Source organism: Protomyctophum parallelum (genome assembly GCF_964188405.1).
Source record: "Protomyctophum parallelum genome assembly, chromosome: 12".
Taxonomy (NCBI): Eukaryota; Metazoa; Chordata; class Actinopteri; order Myctophiformes; family Myctophidae; genus Protomyctophum; species Protomyctophum parallelum.
Window position 1 is genome coordinate 7,469,692 of NC_139712.1, and position 21,042 is coordinate 7,490,733.

Sequence of the window (21,042 nt, forward strand, 5' to 3'; positions counted from 1 at the left end):
CCGTGATTCCAACGTCGATCCCCGACGGCAGCAACAAGCGCGATGCTATGCTTTACCCGACGGGCATGACTGTTCTTCGATTGTTACGGCTGCAGATAAATGCGTTTAAACTTTAATAACTGTTTGAACGCTATCTGGCACCTGGAGCTCCTCTTCTCCTCTGTGTAGGCCTACACACTGTTTGTTTGGGAGAGCCCTCCCGTGTGTCACTTCCTCCCTAAGTAAATTTGGGTGGTGGCATCAATCAGTCACTGACACCTATCAATCACCCTAGTACCAGACCCGTTACCTTTCATATACAAATAGGAAAGAATAAGACTCTCACAACGCTCATGTTACATATCACACGTATATAAATAACATGCACAGAAAATAAAGCAGAATGACATTAATAATGTGCTTTTGTCACAACGCTCCACACGTCCCAAACTCTTCTCCCTTCTGGCTCCAAAACTATGGAATGGGCCTGGGTTGGGTTAGTGGTCCAGGCACATTGGCTGGTAATCCAGCATGACAGTGTGTCCGCGACTTTGAGTACCGATTCCGACAAACTTTACTGTGAGTCTTCTCTGCCCACTGAGACTCATTATGGTCTATAATATTTTAAAAGAACAATGCCGAAAATATTTTAAAGGTTACTTCCCGTATGTTAACCAGTTCCATAGTTTGAACACAAGGGCTAGTGTAGCTGACTAGGTCGATTATCCAGTTCCAATGACAATCCTTATAATATTACAGTTTTATGAGCTGGGGGCGTGTAGAATGTCATATAGCAATTTTGAGGCATGGTAAGAAGCGCTTTCGACACCCCGTGGATTGCGCAAAACGGCCTTGAATTAGTCATGGGAGTGTTTAAGGAGTGTTTGAGACGTACCCAATCAACATGTCCGTACTATTCTCCAGTCAGCTGATGTCACATACGGAATGCGCACTTTGGGGATCGTGGTATTACATTTCTTCAGGCTGGCACCATAGAAGACATGACATGACTTTGTCACATTTGGGTTAATTATTCGTATTGCACTGCATGCTGTCACTTTTATGCCTCAAAATAATTTGTTTCTATTGAAAAACACCAGTAAAATTATATTTTAATTTAAATTATAATTATATTATATTTGAAATGAGTTGAATGCGTGCTGCTGTGGCCCCGTCGCCCCGATGGTATATGGTCTTCGCTCGTAGCATTTTATTGAAGAAGACTTCCGGTGTGATACAGCGTATGAAAGCAAACCTCCCAAGGATTATGGAGATGTTTTTATTTTTTTTAAAGGTTGAGAAATGAAAGAATTATGGCCGTTTCTAATCTCAACATTTTACAAAAAAAGCCGCAGAAAAGAGCGCTGTTGCCTCACAGAAAGAAGTGAATAGGTCTATTAGATTAGATTCAATTTATTGTCACTACACAGAGTATACAGATACTTAGGCAATGAAATGAAGGATATATATATTAAAAATAATCCCAAAATAAGCGCATATAACAGGGGTCTGTAACCTATTTTAAATGAAGTGCCATGTTTTTATTTTCTAGATAGTGAGTCTGCCATATCCAAATTAATTTTAATGACAAAATAAAAATACATATTTTGATTGTCCACAAATATAAAGTTCTTCCTTCTTTTTAAATATTTTCTTGCACATTGTTATAATGATCATTATATATCTCCCTGCAGTCAGAGTTCATAGTTTTAATTAATTAATGTGATGCATTGTGAGCTGGTAGATCTGCTATTTTCCAAGTAATCTTGGACATTTGTTATTACATTTTTATTTTTGGATTAGCCGTCCTTAGTTGGGCAAATGCATTCATCTGGGGGTCCTTGACATGGGAATGTGCTGTGTGAGGATCACTGGTTTAAACAACATTAGGAGAAAAGCCCAAATAACCACTTTAGAAACAAGAAAAGCAACCACAACTACCAATATTTACACAAGCAACTTTACAGAAAAAGAAGCCGCTTATAAACAACAGATGGCAACACTCCAGCAGAGTTCAGAGCCGCTCAAGTGTAAAATCAAACGGTGATTTTTGCATTTAAGAGGTGGTCAGACCCACGTTGAATCGTTATGCGAGTGTTTTTAGGTCAAGGGGCTTAATAGCAAATTGCGCAAAGCGAAAATAATTAACATATGGACACTCCCACAATGCTAAAATATTCAGGAACGTCGTATTCCATATGTGTGTGCGTTCAACACGGGCCAATAAGGCTTCCATTATACGAAAGGACGCAGAGCGAGGCCAATTTATGTATTACCACATGGGTTTTACCACTTTCAAAATCCACCCCATAGGGTAGGTAGAAGCTCATTTAAATATACAGGGGTGGAGGATTGGAACAAAATCCCAAGGGAAATTAAATTTGCCCAGTCTTGAACATTTTTAAAAAATATGTTGAAAAAGTGGCTGATGGGCAAGTTAGTATAGTGCTGTATTTATCCATTTATAGTATTTTATTTAATTGATCTATGATGGCCGGTTGTAAATGTCATTAGTATTGAAATGTTAGTACCGGTACACATGTTTTTCTTAACATATGCTGTAACTATTTATTTATTTATTTGGATCACAATGGAAATAAGTCCTCAGACTTTTTGTGCAATCCTGATGGTTCTGTACTGCTATGAATTGTATTATGAATATATCAAATAAATCAAATTACTGTAAATCACTCTGGATTGAGTGTCTGCTAAATGCCTAAATTGTATTCAACTTTACTACAGGTTTAAACCACAGTAAATAAAACACTACATACCCATCTTGTACAATTTTACTACAGGTTGCATCCTTGTACTAAACAGTCCATTTCTCTGGTCCATCTCTGGCTGTTCCTCTGACAACGTTGACTGTCTTTTGGAGGCCATCTCTCTAGATACTGTAGACCTCTCCCTGTGGTGCTCTGTGGAAATCACCAGTAGAAAGACCTTTCATTATACTACATACAACTTTAACATGTCTAGTTAAAGGAGTCACTAGTTGTTCAAGTGCTAAAATAATTGACCCCATCCTGATGTGAACATCAGGTGAGTCATTGACCCACCAGCCTCTTCTGGTCTTTGATGTAGCTCCTCTTCTTTAATCTGTCTATCTTCTTTAATCTGTCTAGCCATACAAGGTTTGAATCTTGTACCTCAATGCAGAGTAGTGACTGGAAAAAGTATCAACAGATACATTTTTGGCCACATTTTCCAAAATTGAACATTGATGGTGTGCTGACTGAAGATGTGAGTTGAATGTTAGGTCTTCTCTAGCAGGTTAGTTGCTATGGAATCGCGCATTTTCCTGCTGTCACCAAGGCAGATATGTTGAACTGACCCACCATTCCAAAGTGCCAGCGCTCACCCAGCAGTCTGCTATCACCCAGGCGGATGTGTGCACGCAACCTGATGTCGCTTCTCGCCCTCAGGCGTCTTACTGGTACTGAAGTAGAATTAACTGCAAAGCTTACAGTATGTGAAGCCATTATTACTTTTACAGCCGAACTGTCGTCCAATTCATAATACATTTTGATCAAAGCAGGGGTCAATGCATCAACGCATTCACATGTTAAGGCTAAAATCGATAACCGATTCATATCGGTTCTTTACACTCAGTACCGACCCACTTTCACCAATAAAACAAATAAAGACAGAGTGATTTAAACTTACTATGATCCAGGTGGTCTTCAGGTTCCTGTTTAAGGTGGTCTTCAGGTTCCTGTTTAAGGTGGTCTTCAGGTTCCTGTTTAAGGTGGTCTTCAGGTTCCTGTTTAAGGTGGTCTTCAGGTTCCTGTTTAAGGTGGTCTTCAGGTTCCTGTTTAATAGAAAAAGCCATGGCTGCAGAACTGATCGTCACCTGCAGACTGGACTCCACACACTGGCCTGGAATGAAGGAATACAATAAATACTTTACTAAGGACTATGATGTGACATTAGTAACAACTTTAATAATAAGTTTGTTCATGTGTTATAAACACTCCTGTAGAAAACTGAACCAGACTAAATTGATTTATATTATGAACCAGAATGTTTAACGTTTTGTTTTTGTTAAATAAAAATCAGACCCGTCTGAACCGAGTGGCGTTGTACTGGACTCGTGCTGTAGTACTGTACTCTGTGTGTGTGTTAGGCTGCGCAACATTGACACTTGGTAGTCAACAAACGCTATAACGCTATTTCCGTGCTTAGACAGACAGACACAGATGTCACATTCACACCTAATACTTCGGTAGACTCGATGCAAATGGTCGGAGAAGTTGGGATTCATGCATATTTAATTTGCTGCGGTTTGCCTTCACACTGCACTGTCATCCACAGCAATTGGTAGCGCAGCTAGGGAACTTCATCAATGTGTTCCATTCATAAACTACACAGTGAAATCTATGTTATGTGTTATCTATGTGTTAAAATAATACTTTGAGTAATAGTTAGGACGTAAAATTAGGGTAACGAGTGTCGGGGACTAGACTCTTGTGTGCGTGCACGCGTGCGTGCGTGTGCACGCACTGTTCTTTTGGGCATGTGGAGGCACAGCGCGAGTAACAAGTAGAATGCAGTTATTTTGAGGCTTCACACCTGCCAAACGAACGAAGCGCACTTTCCGACAATGTGCAGCAGGATTAATTTTAATCGCAGTAAAGCTTTCTGCCTGGTGTGAAGGCGACCAGAGACAGACCCAGCTAGGGAGTCAGGGACACGCATTGCTGTGCATTGGAGTGGCTGCACCACTTAACCAATTAGCTGCTCGTGGCGGAACGTTCCGTCAGAAGGAATCCAACTAGCAACTGCTTCTGGGGTAATGCTCCGTCTGATAAGCTTAAGCTTTATTATTGATATCAAACCGGATCGCTGATTTTTTTTTTTTTTTTTTGGCTTGGCCTTTCTTTCTTTAGCGATCCTAGACCAGGTTGCGCAACCACGCTGCCGTCCACAGGCGGACTAAAAAGCTGAATAACTCAATCTACTGAGCTCTCTGTGGTTTGGATAAAACGGTCTTTGCCGATTATCCAGTGGTCTAGATGGAAACATTGGCACTTTCTAGAGCAAGGATGGCTTCATTTTAGCATTATTTATTTAGCATTAAACATGGACGCCCAAAACAAGATGTGGGTCCAGCGTGTGCTGCATTGAAATGGCAGTCTGAGGTTGGCTCTGCGTCCAGCAGGTGGCAATATAAGTGTTAACACTTACGGCGCCATTGCCATAGATCTCCGTCAATTAAAGTCTTATTAATCAATGCTTCCCTCAATTCCATTGCCATAGATCAATGGCAAATTGTGCTTTTATAGCGCTTTCGATTAATCAAGTCATAATGCTACTCACGTTAGCATTGGGTTGCTAGTTGTTTTTGTCATAACACTGGGTCGCCCATCTTGGATCGTCGTCACCATAAACACCCATTCTATCTGTTTCTTTCAATTGCCTGTATCTACTATTCCTTGTCCCAGATGGCATTTTTGGTCAAAACAAGGTTTATTCCACGGCACAGAGCCGACGATGGGAAGCATTCCACTGCACTGGGTTATAGCTCCGTTTGATACACAAGACCTGACCAAACATCGTCCAACTTCCTTGTATATGATCAACACCGGACACATCTGGACATGTGGCATTTCAAAATAAGAGCTGAACTGGGAAAAATGCTGGGGTGAATTATATCATAATTTGTCAATGCATGCTAGCGCTGTAAGTGTTACGTTTCTGGGCGTGACTGTGGCCGACGACGTAGCTGTCCTGGAGGACCACCATCACTTCTGCTGTTGGGAAGGCACAGCAACGCCTTTTCTTTCTAAGGAAACTTAAATTGGCAAAACTCCCACAGAGACTGTTGATCAACTTCTACCACTGTGCAGTAGAGTGTGCTCACATATGGACAACTAGTGTGGTTTTCCAGCTGCACCAGGGCAGAGAAGGAGGCCCTCCACAGAGTGTCACAAATACCCGATCTACAAGCTGCTCAAAATGTGTGGTATCGTGAGCTTGGACATAGTTTGAATGCTGATTAATTGTGATTAATATATTGTTAAACTGAGATTAATCTGGTTAAAATGTTTAATCATTTGACAGCCCTACTCAAAATGTATTTCAAAACGTAAAAGTATTTATTTAAGCAGTATTTTTTATTGTGTATTTGAAAACAGTCATTGACCCACCAGCCTCTTCTGGTAGTAGCTCATCTTGTTCATCTTTAATCTGTGGAGGTTGTGCTTCCTCCTGGACCAGATTGGAGCTCCTCTCCTCTTCTGATGGAACCTCCTCTTTACACACAATAATGTGCAGAAAGTCTAAGAAATCATAAAGTGACTCATAAAAGGTTTGAATCTTGTACCTCAGTGCAGAGTAGTGGCTGGAAAAAGTATCAACAGATTACTCTACGTTCAAATTTTCCTAAATTGAACTTTGATGATGGTGCGCTGACGGGTCGTTTGTTTACATTGTAGCATTCTCATAGAAGATGTGAGACGACCTGAATGTTAGTTAGGTCAGTGAGTCTTCTCCAGCAGGTTAGTCAATACTGAAGTAGAATTAACTGCAAAGCTTCAGTGAACCCATTCATACTTTTACTGCTGAACCGTCGTCCCATGCATAATACGATCAATGTAGTCACATTGTTAATGCTAAAATTGATAACCGGGTCATATCGGTTCATATTTACACCCTCAGTACCGACCCACTTTCACCAATAAAACAAATAAAGACTAACTAATTTAAACTTACTGAGATCAAGGTGGTCTTCAGGTTCCTGTTTAAGGTGGTCTTCAGATTCCTGTTTAATAGAAGAAGTCGTGGCTGGAGAACTGATCATCACCTGCATACTGGACTCCACACACTGGTCTGGAATAAAGGAATACAATAAATAATTCAATAAGGAATTTGATGTGACATTATTGACAACTTTCATAACTTTCATCATGTGTCTCATGATAATATATGTATCATATTAAACTTTATAAACAGCATGACACTAAATTGATTTATATTATGAATCAGAATGTTTTTTGGTTTGTTTGTTTTTTAAATGAAAAATGAAAGAACAAAATGAAAGCAAGCAGTATTTATTCATTGCATATTTGAAACAGCAAATCAGTTTAATAACAGATGAATGATCCTGAAATAGATAACACAAGTAGGTATAATATTGTTGTTATGAGGTGGAAACTCTTATGTGCAAAACTGTTACTTTTCAGAATTAGAGTAGAAATAAATATGAGATCAAAAGCTTGTAGATCGGATATTTTGGTTACTTTTGGGTGAGACTGTAGAATGAGGAATTAGGCCATTAATTTACAAAAAACATAAAGGTTTCAATTATGTGAGAGAGAGCGCATTTTCTGGCACCAGCGGCAGCCGTCCGACACCCTACCCCAGACCCTAACCTCACAGGGAAGACACAGCTGTTTCGGGAGCCACGGGTGAGTTTTAACCAGTGACGCTGACACCCAAACCCTAACCTCACAGGGAAGACATGGGTGATTTTTAACTGGCAACGCATATCGGGAGCCTCGGCTGATATTGGCAGTTACGGCGTCGGCCACGAAATGAACCAAAACTGCCGCGGAACTCCACTAATCCCCCCCACCTTCCCGGGCAGGTGCTGCCCCTGCCGCGTCTGATTGCCAGTGTCTGAGAATGTACTCGCTCCTTCTGAATCATGGAGATACAACGTTTCTCTGCCCGGCAGCAATGATAAAAAAGTAAACCCAGCTGCTATAATAGAACAGTGAGAATCATCTCACTGTCTCAGGATTCACATGGAAACGGTGAGTTGCCTCACAGAACGGAGACCAGATGTCTCCCTTTGCGTGGGACAGTCCCTCAATTCCAAGACTTTTCAAGCGTCCCACAAATTGTCCCACATTGTGACTGACAGGCATCAATGTTCAAATGCCCTAATATAGTTAGTCTCCTAATAGTTGGCTTTCTGTTGTGAAGCTTCACTCGTTGTCTCCTTTCCTGATAGATGCATTTTTAAGCCTTTTTAAGCCATTTAAATAACATGAGCAATATCCCCTAAGCGCCACACACACACACACACACACACAGTTAAGGCTGAATGATTAATCGTTTTCAAACGGAAATTGCGATTTGAAGCATCTGCGGAGCCCGAAGAAACTTTCTTAAGTCTGCACAATTTAATCCCAAAGAGATCAGGCACTTTGGGGATATGGCATTATTTTGGTTTTGACGTTACAGACGTCCAACAAGAGAGTTTTGTGCAAGACCTGTCATGGTACAGCGACAGTCAAAACATCCCGCGGCAACACCACAAACCTTCAAATGGCACGTGCACTGTCCTGCTGTCCTGTCCCCTGCTTATTTTAATGCTACATTGTCGTCGTCCCCGATTCTGGTGCATGTACATTTGTAATGATTCGTCTGAGCGAGGTCCGCAAAATTGTACAGAGATCCGAGTAGAGCCGTCATTAAAAAAATAGCTTACACCAGGACCCGTGGTGGGGAAATAGCCGGCAAACAAGCTCATAAACATTAAAGTTAAAGTTATGAGCTTGAATTAAACCTCAGACAAAATTATCTCTAATAATTGATAGCCTAAAATTATGTCATTACAACTGTCAAAATGTAGCCTACACTTATGCAATGCATATGCTTTTATTTGGTTAAAAAAATCCTGCCCGATTTCACCTGTGATTTCATCCAAAGTCGAGCAGTCGGGGTGGGCGGTTTACTGCAGGACCCCAGCGCAACACGCTCTGGGCTGCTGTGGTCTCGGGAGGAACATTGTCACAGAGAGTTATGAAATCTTTCACCGGTACCACTTGTAGGATAAAATGACATCAGATTGGGGAGGGAGGGCTGCTAGTCCGGTATTCTCCTTTTAAGACTGGCATCACTATTTGTGGGCATGTCATTATAGGCAAGTATTGGTTCTAATTTATATTTTGCAAACATAACCCATCAATTACATGTAGAATTACAAGCTTCTGCTCGACAGTGTTTAAGTGTTTAAGTGTTCGATAAAGTTTAAGTGGTTAAATGTTATTTACATGTTACGTAAATAACAATGGACATGATGAGTGCTGAGTGTCTGCAGAGCTGCGTGAAAATCTATTTCCTTACTCAAGTGCAGCCAATTGTAGCCTATACAGCTCGAGCAATTTGCCCCAATAGTTATGGAGGTTCTGCTGCCTGCAACGGTATGAGAAGGTGTGCTGGGTCCATGTGTGCATGTCGTATGTGCACCAACATGCAGTCATGATCAACTAAGGTTTCGTTCAGAGTACTGCAGTCAAATCCAAAAAGTGTCCACACTGTTAGAATATACTGTCAAAACAGCTCAACGTGTTTAAATTGCTTCATTATAAGTGTTCAACTGAACCACCCTGATCACCATTATTACATTATAAATCAACAGAAATGTCTCAAACCTGCTCAACCGATTCTGTGTTGCTGTGTTAGTTGCAGGTAATTAAAGCACAGCCTTGTCTTAATTCTCAAGTAAACGACTCATTACTTCAGAGATGAGAGGCTATAAAAAGATACATCACTAAAGTCCATAAAAAAGACCCACAGACGAGAGGCTTGGAAGCTCAACCTGTTTATCTGTCCTTCAATGGGAGACATTAGGTTTAATGTACGCTGTGGTCATCTTTCTTGGACTGTTGCGACTGCACCTCATTAACAAGAGACATTTGGTACAGGTATTTGTTTTTTAGGACAGTTTTCATTCCTTCCATATCTTGTTCAATTATTCATTCATCACAGTAGTGGTGGTGAATACTGCTTCAGGCCAACAATGTTTCATTATAACTATGGAATGATGATGGAGCTATTTTCACCTCTTCCCACCTTGTCATATTTGATTTCAGTCTACTCAGCATGTGCAGTATAATATAATATAATATAGTTGTATATGCAGTTCAGGAGACGTGGATATAGGCTGCCAGGCATTTTGTATACTGCTTTAACTGTGGTTGACAGTCTTATAGTCATTGCTCAATGGCCTAAACATTGATGTATATCCCATAACTGCAATATTAACATGTATTTAATATACTGATATCTGAAATTGAGGAATTGTCTGTATACTATGTTGTAACTTGTAAAACCACTTAAATAACCAGGCTTTCACATCACCAGGATTACTCATTTAATACGTCTGGACAATACACAACATGCATTGCATATACGTACTGTAGATGACTGAATTCCTTGTGCATTTGGATGGACAGGTAAATAAATAAATGAATGCAAAAAAAAAAAAAAAATCCCGCCCGTGTGAAGTGAGGGGCGCTCACGTAAAATAGACACGAAGGCCCTCATTTATCAACCGTGCGTACGCCAAAATATGGGCGCACGCCGAAATTACCGACATTTTCGGCATTTAACATTTACAAAGCTTGAAATTGAACGTGACAACGTTCAAAACTCACGTCTGCTCGGCAGCTGGCGTAGCTTTGTCCTTGGCTGTTTTTCTGTCGTAGAACAGCGGAGCAGCATTGTTTGACCAGCTGAGAGGCTGTCACAGGCATCTAAACATATATGTATTCACTCCTAAAATGTTTATATAAAAATGTATAATGTATATGGGCTACATGTAAAAAATAAATAAATAAAAATGTTAAGGAATACATGTGTCATGAAATTAGTAGGAGATAAAATCGCGCAATTAAAAACAATGTTGCAAGAGATGCTTAAGCCATTGAGCGTGAGCATGAGCGCATACATGCGAGGATTTGGGCTGTCTGTGCTGAAATATTTCCATGACAGGATGTTGGAGAGTATAGTGCAGCAGTGCTGCAGCTCAGCTGCGGAGAGTCCCAACGTGGTATAGCCTACTGTAGCCTAATCTACAGCAGGCCAATGTCTTTCTGGAGTTACGGTATATGTGCAATATAATAAACCTGACGCGTCACTCAAATGCCAAATGTACCGTGCCAGGCTGCCAGCGCAAGTGGGAACTGCATCAGAGATATAGGTATATATACCCAGCCAGCCCACCACCAGCCACACATGAGGCTATATACGGTTTTGGCTGAACATTCATATAATGACAGTTGACAGCCCAGCCACTGCAGTGACTAACGACTGCGAGGCAATCTAAATAGACTGTCGGTGCATGGTCACTTGGTCACGGACGGACCAATAGTGTGATCGAGAGAGACAGACAGACAGACAGGACAGGAGGAGCACCTGCAAAACAGCAGCGTGTGTGTGCCTATTTGTTATTTAATTATGGTTCACAGGTTCAGGTTTTCGTTCACTAATATATCTTGTTGTATATTAAATTAAAAATACTTTAATAATTTAATATACAACTAACAACACACAGTGAAAGTTGCTTGCAAATAGCGATAGGTGCGTGCGTGCGTGCGTGCGGCGGGGGGTGAGGCGGGCAGCAAGGGAGGAGAGGAGAAACACAGCAAGGCAAGCGAGGTGAGAGGGAAACAGACAGGGTAGGCCTACAACTTTATTTAATTCATGCAGGTGTTCATTCTTTATTTGTTTAACAACACACCAGTTAGTTGGGCTTGCAAGTTGCGTGTGCGTGCTGTGCGTATGTATGAGAGAGGGGGGTGAGGCGGGCAGCAAGGCACGGGAGAAACCTATTTTTTCATGTAACCATGGTTTCAGGAAACGTATTGCCGTTGTTCATGTCGCAAAAACGAGGGCGAGGCTAGATTTAATAGGGCGTGCCAGATAGATTTCAGCCGTGACATTTATTGACGTCAGAACGAAATTAAGGAAGGATCAGCTGTTTGCGAACACTTTATAAATGCCGTGGCGACGTGGGTGTACTATACGAAACCTGCACTCGAATCTGTGGCAGATTTTACACTCGATTGATAAATGAGGGCCTATGCCTATATGCCTTTGCTCAGACACTGACATCAAATTGTCACTGGGAATTTAAATGTTTCTTTAGGACGTTTGTGAACATCAGTGTTGTGACTAACGCCCTTACATCGCGTTACGTTACATAACGTAATTACTATTTGCAGTAACTTGTAACCTAACGCTTTACATTCCCCATTCCATAACGGCCTTATAGTTATTGTGCGAGCATTACCCGCGTTATGGCGTTATGTCAACTTATGTGATCAGTGAAAAAAGTCTCGCCATGCAGCTCCGTGAGTCTATCATACAAGCGTCTCTGTGCTGCTGAAGTGAAGGGGCCGGGGGCAAATAAAGTATGATTCAACTAAACTGCGGGAGAAACACAGATGTACAAGCCCAACACGCTGGGCATTGCGACGGGTAGATAACTTGTAGATCTGCTACTTCCAGCGCAGCGCAGGAAGGGCGCATGCTTTTGACGCTCTTTAACTATGCATTCAGCAGCCAGTGACAGACTCACAACACAGAAGTTGACAGAACACACACGCACTGCAGCAGACGGAATGCACAGGCAGATCCGACACAAATTTATTGCACACATCTGTGCTTTGCCTTTCGTCCACACTTCCATAGCCTTTTAAATCTTATTTCCCATCCACGGGCACAAGCAACGTGATATCAGCAGCTGCAGCTTCCATCCGAACTGTGGTGGTGTTCTGCAGTGTTGACGAGGGAAGCTACTAGCTAGCATGGGAGCTAACGTTAGTTTCACTATGTACAGTACTTTCCATCCCCTTCCCCAACCCCTCACACTGCTCACAGTCACACTCGCTGCTGCGTTTACACGGGCAGACTGTATCGTTGCGTCTGCCCGTGTTTAATGGTCAGGGTTTCAGGCAGGTTTCAGGCAGACCTGTCAAAACAATGCACTTCCCAAAACAGACAAAAAGAGACATGCCACCACCTTAGAGTATAGGCCACCACCTATAAATTCAAACCCACATCTGGAATATTGCTATCTCATTCCACAGTTTTTCTCTAATAAAGTAATTTTTATTTGTTTTCTCATGTTCTCCTTGAAAAGTGTCTTTAGTACTCAGAGAAGCTTTATATAAATAATATTATCACTATTATTATTACTACTTGTTTTATTGCCTATGCTTATGTAGAAAAAGATCTCACTGCTCAGGTCAAATAGGCCTATTGATATGCGATTAAAATGTGATTAATTGAGATGAAATCATCACAATTAAAGCCTCCAATTAATTAGATGTTTTTTAAGTCTCCCAACCCTATTCTTTATAGATCTAGCTTCAAAACAAAAGTTCCTATATTCGGTATTCGGTTTCGGCCGTTTTTTATATTATTATTTTTTAAAGTAAAGTAAAGTAAAGTAGTTACTTTCATAATTTAATGTAAAGTAAAGTAACAAATTACTTTTTTAGATAAGTAACGATAACTATAATTCCTTACTTTTTAAAAGTAACTTCCCCAACACTGGTGAACATACACTAAAGGCTGGATATTGGAGGGGCTAGTGCCCCTCAAAAACAAATAAATCAATTGAACAGAATATCTAAATGTGAATATTAAATGAGAATCACAATATTGTGCTCTGATGATTAGATAACTGTAGCCTAATAGCAATTGCACTTAAATAGAAAGTCTGGAAATTACATTGCATTCATGGTCTGTATCCACTATCCAGAGAGCTGTTTACAATTATTTCTAACATTACAATTTGAACACACATTCTTATTGTAGTTAATTAAACACAGGTCAATTTGATTAGCCTACATTATTTTGAGCTGTCTCACATCATGTGAATCCTGACATCACTGCCTGGTAAAGTAAATGAATGGTATGCCATTTGGTAATGTTCCATTACTTTTAAATGGACAAAGTGAATACTAAATTGAAGCTTTACTTTTTAAGTGGTGCAACCACTTCATTACGGAGCTTTGTGTGTCTGTGGCAGAGGCGTCAGGTTCCTATAACGGCGGTGCCCCCCCCCCATTTGATTATAGCCAAAGTTAGATATCAATTTTTTGCTCGATGGGCCATTGGGACTGTGGCGGCTATACTTGTGAGGACCTCTGCTTGGATTCATGGTGAGTGCCGAGTGCGCACCGAAAAGTAATTGGAATATATTTTTCTTGCCACATTATAAACAAGTTTACTTTACCTCCTCACTGTCCTCAGTGTTTGGGACGGGACATGCGTAGGCCTGTATCATGTGCTGTCTGCGTGCATATAAGCGCTGCGCTCAATGTGCGGCTTGAGAAAAAATTGTTAATTTGTGTTGGATAAGGGCTTATTGGTGCGTTTTCCATAGATATTAAGGACTAGTTAGGGTGTGTTTTAGCCGGCGGCGCCGCCAAATTGTAGCATGGACTGGACGAATCTCTTCTTGGCTGGAGGTGGCCACTGGCTTCATTATCGTAGTCAAATGGAAATAAATCCTGTACTGTACTGTACTGTATGCAACATTTATACTCTCTACCTAGCAGCAGAACAAAAGCCAAACACCTATCTTGGCCCAAGCGCCCCCAACCCCCCGTAAAGGGTGACTACGTGCATGACAACATGACCACTGGGGAAGGGACATTTCAGTCAGGACAGTGGGTGCATACTGCATGTTGATATTGGCTTATTATTTTGCCTGTGGGTGTTTCTGCGCCTGAGCACCCGCGGAGTTGACGCCGCTGGTCTGTGGGTGGGTGGCTGGGTCTGTCAGAGCATGCAAATAGCATTTGGTTGGTTTTCACAACCAAGTATCACTGTTGCGTAGCCTAACACACACACACACACACACACGCACACACTTACTTTATAGGCCCTATATGATGATTTTGGGTGTGACAGTACAGTACAGTACAGTGACTGTACAGTACATTATAGGGACCCCCTGGGGACCCCCACACGGTAACTGTAATTTCTCGACCGTTTCGGACGCGGGCGGCTCGCCTGAACCGGGCCGGTGACAAAGATTAACGTGAAAGCAGATCAACTTGAAATCGCGTCTCCGTCGTCCTAGTAACGGCTGATGTTCCATTGTGGTCCTACTGTGGTCCTACACGGACCCTACACTGCGTAGCTGTCCTCGTCAATGCCAACTTATCAAAACATACCGATCTGATTCTGGTTTGGAATAAGAAGCGTCAGGGAGACGGATGGACACTCACATTGCGTTGTGGTTGCACACCCTTTAGCCCTGTATTTTGTTGTTGTGATTGTTGTTGAGAAACAGGAAGACACTCGCATTCTTCCTGTGACTGTCTATGTACAACAATTCGTTTTATAAATGCAACTATGAGTAAACATATGTGTCACATTATCACATACATTAACTATGCAGCCCATGTAATGCGTCAATATAAACGCATCGATGAAAGAATAAATACATACCGTAAATAAATGAAAGTTTTATTCTGACGGGGTTCGAACTTGGTCCTCCGTTTGTCGGCATAAAGTTCCCCAGTCATGGAGCATATGCCTACTACAGTGAGCCATTCTAGCCATGACAATTTGTAATCATAATCAAATCATAGGTTATAAAAGCAGCCATCACAACTCAAAACGAACTGGGAATTAGATCAACTTGAAATCTCATTCAGATTCACACCGATTTCCAAAACTGTTTAATAGGTGCATCAAATTGCAATGTTAAAATTAAATCTCAACATATCATTCTGCCTGGGGTTGCATTTTGTTATGACACACATAAAAATGATTTGTGCAAAGTTTTGGGAAAATTACTTGAGATTTAGAGGTCCAACGCAGCATGTGAAAAATACCAAAATGGGCGTTTTTGGGTGTTTTCCTGAATAACATCGATGCAATCTCAAAAACGACAAGAAATTAATTTTTAGAACATTTATTTTGAATAGAACAACATAGAATCTAATACTCAAGTAAAGTACAACTCCTCAGTATCTGTACTTAAGTACAGTATTCAAGTAAATCAAGTTACTGTCCTTGAACATGTCTCAATATAGTGTCCTACTCCTGGTCCAGCTTGCGCTTGCTGCGGCGAAGATTTGGATTCTGTGTGCGGTCATGCTCAACTGCCTGCAGCACATTTTGCAGGTGCTCCTCGCTCCTGGCTGCTGCCAAGAAGTCTGACGTCAGTTTGACGCCACGCTCGGCACAGTCATTCACCACATTGATGGCACGTACATTCACTGCACCCGTTTGAAATGCTGCACTGGAAGTCCAATCCTCTACATCCAGTGAAAGAAAAGTTGGATCAATGTGCAGCAGGTGCATGCCGAACCGGCGAACCAGCAGTCTGGGTTGGCGAGGTCAGCCAAGCTGGTGGTCGGCGAGAGGGTTGGAAACTTTGGCTTGCCAAAGCCAGTGCCAAAGCGGAGCTGTGGGGCTCGCATGGGTAGATCAGCCGGCTTGTGCTCCAAGATGGCATCTGCAAGTGCGCGCCGCTCACCAACTGGCACCTTGGTGCTGAAGAGTGCCAGGGGCAGCATCTCGCCTGTCAGGTACCATAGGTGCCTCTCCAGAGCCTTAATTGCTGATGCAGCGATGCCCTCGTCAACAGCCTTGTATTCACACAGGTGGCGGTAGAGTGTGAGGTCATTCCATCCAGCATATACGGCCGTGTCGCAGGCCATCCACCATGTTGCGTAGATGTGCGTAATGAACTTGGCAAACGCCCGAATCTTCAACACCTGCTGTTGTGTTGTGATGGTCCCCTGAGGAAGCAACGCAATGTGCTGCTCCATCAAGGCCAGCTTGAGGGTGTAGAGCAGCTTGGCCATCCACCGTGCCTTGTGCAGTGCTCCCGGTCGTTGCAAGGTTACTGGAGTTTGATCTGCAATGTCTGCACTCAGATACACTAGACATAGCTGCACAAACTCACGATAGTCACCCCTCTTGTAGTTGAGCAGTCCTGCAGCGCAAACATTGAGTTCAGCACGCAACTTGCCAAGAAATGGTGGTTCAGCATCCCCAGGAATGTAGCAGGACAATGTGCCGCCCTTGTGTGGCAACAGGTTCCAGTTGTCCCGCAGACGTGTAAACAATGTCACCTCTGGCGATCGTGACACCTCCACCTTGAGGTGAGTGAAAATGTGGCTGAGGAGCACCTCTCCGATGTGGTGCCGGCAACCGGACCAGAGTAGTGGTCGACCCAGTGAGTTCTGGATGGCAATGCAGGCTGCTGTGAGATGGCCGGTGTTTGAGGCCGTGGTGTCAAATGCCATGTTGACAACCTGATCGGTACAGCACCAGTCCTGCAGCAGCTTGCATGTCAGCCGGGCGATGATCGTTCCACATGCCTCGTTAGTCCCCTTCATGTATGCTGGCACGCCGAGTAGTTTTAGCCGCTCCGCATCTCCGACCACCACCGTCAGACGCTCCTCCAACTGACGCACATTGTTGAGCATTGGTGTCAACTTTCTGTCCCAGTGCAGGGTGCACATGGGAGGGGGTGTCCACTGCTCGTGCTGTTCCTCACTGATGGTCTTCAGCACTTGACGGCGTGATCGGTCTGCTGTCGCGTAGGATGTGGAGACCATTTCTGAATTTCCACCTGACTCCTCGATCAGGCCGCGTGTGAAAGCAGCCTGCTGCGTTGGTGTCATCTTCAATCGTGTAGTCCACAGCGGGAACGTGGCATCCAGCTTGTGCTCCATTGCGTCCACCAGTCGAGCAGTAGCCTCACTGGAGCGCCTTTCCTTTGGTATGCGCCGCAGCTTGTTGTTGGCATCGAGGAGGGCTATCATCTTCTCACATGCTCGCTGATCACTCACCATTGGGATGTTGGCCTTTCCATAAAATGGACGCACCTGCTCCAAAACAATCTTAGCCGCCTGTAACCATGACATGGCTCCAGTCAAACCTGGTCGCTTTGCATGCAGTTGTGTGTCACAGTTATACAGCAAGCACCGCAAGATCTGGTGACCACTTGGCAGCTTGGCGCCAGTGATAATGGCATCTGCATCGGTGATAGTGGCGCCCAGACCAAAAACCAGGGTGCGGCTCCTCTGGCAGGGGCCTAAGGCCATCTTGTGAGTGCTGGATCCTGTGGTGTGTGATGGTGGCGTTGAGGGAATTGACTCAGCAACTGAGCTACACAGGCAGAGCTTTTTATAGGCAAAGCCCCCCCCCCCCCCCCCCCCCCCCCCATTTTTATGCAGGTGCGTGAAAATAGAATAGTTCCCACAAAACAGAGGGTAAAATGTGCGGGAATATTGGAACAAACAGGTTTCCGGGCTTGAAATGTAACAATATTGCAACAACACACACAATGTTGTTGAATAACACACACACAAACACACAGAGGTGCGGGAATATAGGAGCAGACAGGTCTCTGTGCTTGAAATATAACAATGTTGCAACCTTGTGCGTGAATAACACACACACACACACACACACACACACACACACACACACACACACACACACACACACACACACACCAGCAGGCCATGTGCGAGCAGGGCAGAGTGAAGGGACACAGTTCCTGTTACCCCCTTATGCCATCAAATCAGACGTACCGTTGCACCTCTAAATCACCTCGTATCGCTTTAATATTTTGTATCTATTGTTTTTGCATGGATGGTAACACTTTTAGCACCCAGGCAAATCAATATTCAATGTGTATTTTGATGCACCCTAGGCCTACAGATTTGTTTTTAACATCACCATCTCACCATCATCACCTATATAAGTTCACCTTATGGTAATTAATGTTATACAGGCCACATAGAAATAGTAAATATGATGCATGATAGGTTAAAGTAACAATTTCTTTATAACATGACCTAAATATGCCCAAAAGCCACATTACACTGACGTGACTTGGTCAGTCAATGTGCTCCAAATGATCAAAGCGAATGGTGCTAATGTTTCAGTTTCACACACAATATTCTGCCCATTTAAAGCGCCAAAATAAACGCATCAACGGATGGATGAATATAAATAAAAGGCTCTCATCATGGGATTCGAAGTTTTGAACTGTCAGCACCTGTGCACCAGTCAGAAGCAACGTGCGCCATTCTATACACACTATCTGTTATCAGCACCTTCCAATAGGGCCAATATGGCTATACTGGCATACTCAGTGTTTCAGTATGTGATAATGTCACTGATGTCAATGACGGAGGCGCGCCGTGTCTGGTGGCCTTGAGCCACGTGAGGCACCGCCGAGCGAGGCGCGTTGCGACGGCCACCAGACCCGACTCAGCACCCCGTCCGAGTTACGTCCCGATAGGCAGAGCATAGTATATATTAGTAGCCCCTAGTTTCCATGTGCCGACAATATGGAAATGACACATTCAGCCAATGAGTATGGCCAGTATGGCCATTAGCCCAATTGGAAGGTGCTGATAACGGACGATCCAATAGCCTACAGAGATCCACTGATCTCCTAACTAAATAACTCTGTAGGCTACAATTTCTCTAATGTTTTTCATTGCATGTTATAGTGTACTCTTTAGTGGGGTCTTCTCTATCCTAGCATTGACAATGTGACCATTAAGTCCTATATGTAATTTTGTCACCCGGTTTGAATGTTATCAGCCTATAATCAAGAATATGTGCATGATCAGGACCTTAATTGGAATAGAGCCAATATGTGATAATCACACATATGACATGTGCAACAAACCCATGTTTGCCACCATGGGAATTTAAAGTGCTAAAGTGCAACACAGGTTCATTGTAACTATTGTAACAAAGCATAAAATATATTTTTTTATTTCATTAATCGGGTTATACAGTACAACATATTTAAAAAGTTGAACACAATTGACTAGGGGAAGGAGAGAAAAAGAGGGGTGAAGGTCAAACTACTTCAAATCCACAGCAAACCACACTTGCACTACACAACCACAACCAACTACACACTGGTGATTAGGAAGATGGGTAAAGAGCCCTCAAGATAGTCCTCCCCCACAGTACAACTGTCCGCTCTTCTCTGAGTACACCAGAAATAACAAGTAAATTAGTAACAATTAACAGCTAATTGGCAGTTGGGTTATCAAAAAGTAAAATACAATACAAAAAATGATCTAATAATTCAAAATAATCTAGAAGCACAGCAAGGAGCTAAGCCTCAACAGTCAAGGTCTGGTACATTGGTACTCAAGACTCATTGAAAGAGTAGGCCTACACACACTGAACATTACATGACAGTACACCAGCCTTCAGTTAAGTGCGGTTTTGGCCCTAAAATGGCTTACAAACAAACTTTATTTGGTGCTCAACACTGAGGCCTATGGGGAGGGCACCTTGTTCCCACAGAAGTCAGTGCATAGCAATAGATAGCCAAACAGGAATGACTGACTGGCACCTGGCTTAAGGGGAGGCAGTAATCAGTAAATGGTGAATTTTACATTGATTGTTTATTACATTCACAATTTCACACACACATTCACTACACCGATGACAGGCAAGGGCCGCAAGGCACCAACCTGCACATTGGGGATTCAGTGTCTTGCTCAAAGACACTTTGACACCAACTCTGGGGGAAGCTGGGATCGAACTGGCAACCCTGCGTTCACCATGCGTTTACTCTACCTCTGAGCCATTGCTGCCCAATCAGTAATCACTTACACCTGAGTAATTGGGGTGTGATTAACAAACAGATATAAGGTGGTGCAGAACAAACAATTGTGTGGGAGTAGGAAAGACAAAGAGACAAAGAGCGAGTGAGTAAAGTTTAAGTAAAGATGGCATATAGATAGCGTACAGATCATAGTTTAGAGCATAGTATATAGTATAGAGTATATTATAGACTAGAGCATAGTATAGATCATAGTATAGAGTATAGAGTATAGTATAGAGCATAGTATAGACTAGAAGAGCATAGATTATAGAGAGAGTAGATATGGACCCAGTGAAATATCAGAACATCATGGAGTATAAACTCCATGATATCATCCCACCTGCCAGTGCCATAACCCTGCAGGGGAAATTTAATTTCAAGAGGACGGCTGAGCACTATATGCTTAAGGGTATGTATTCTGTTACACTATCAATTCTACATAATATATTTGTCTTATAAAATTAGAAATGTAATGATTAGAATATCAAATATATAAATACAGAATTGATCAACTCTAAAACTGGTGTTCACATAGATGATCAAATGTCTTAAAGTATCTTGGAAAGCTCTGCTTTACATTTCTCATTCATCTGTACTAGATGGAGTCCTTCATTATCTGTGCCAACGCCGCAAGAACGTGGAGAACCACTACGCAAAGGTAAATGTGTTTCATGGTTACTTTTAGTGCTCAAACAATTGAATTG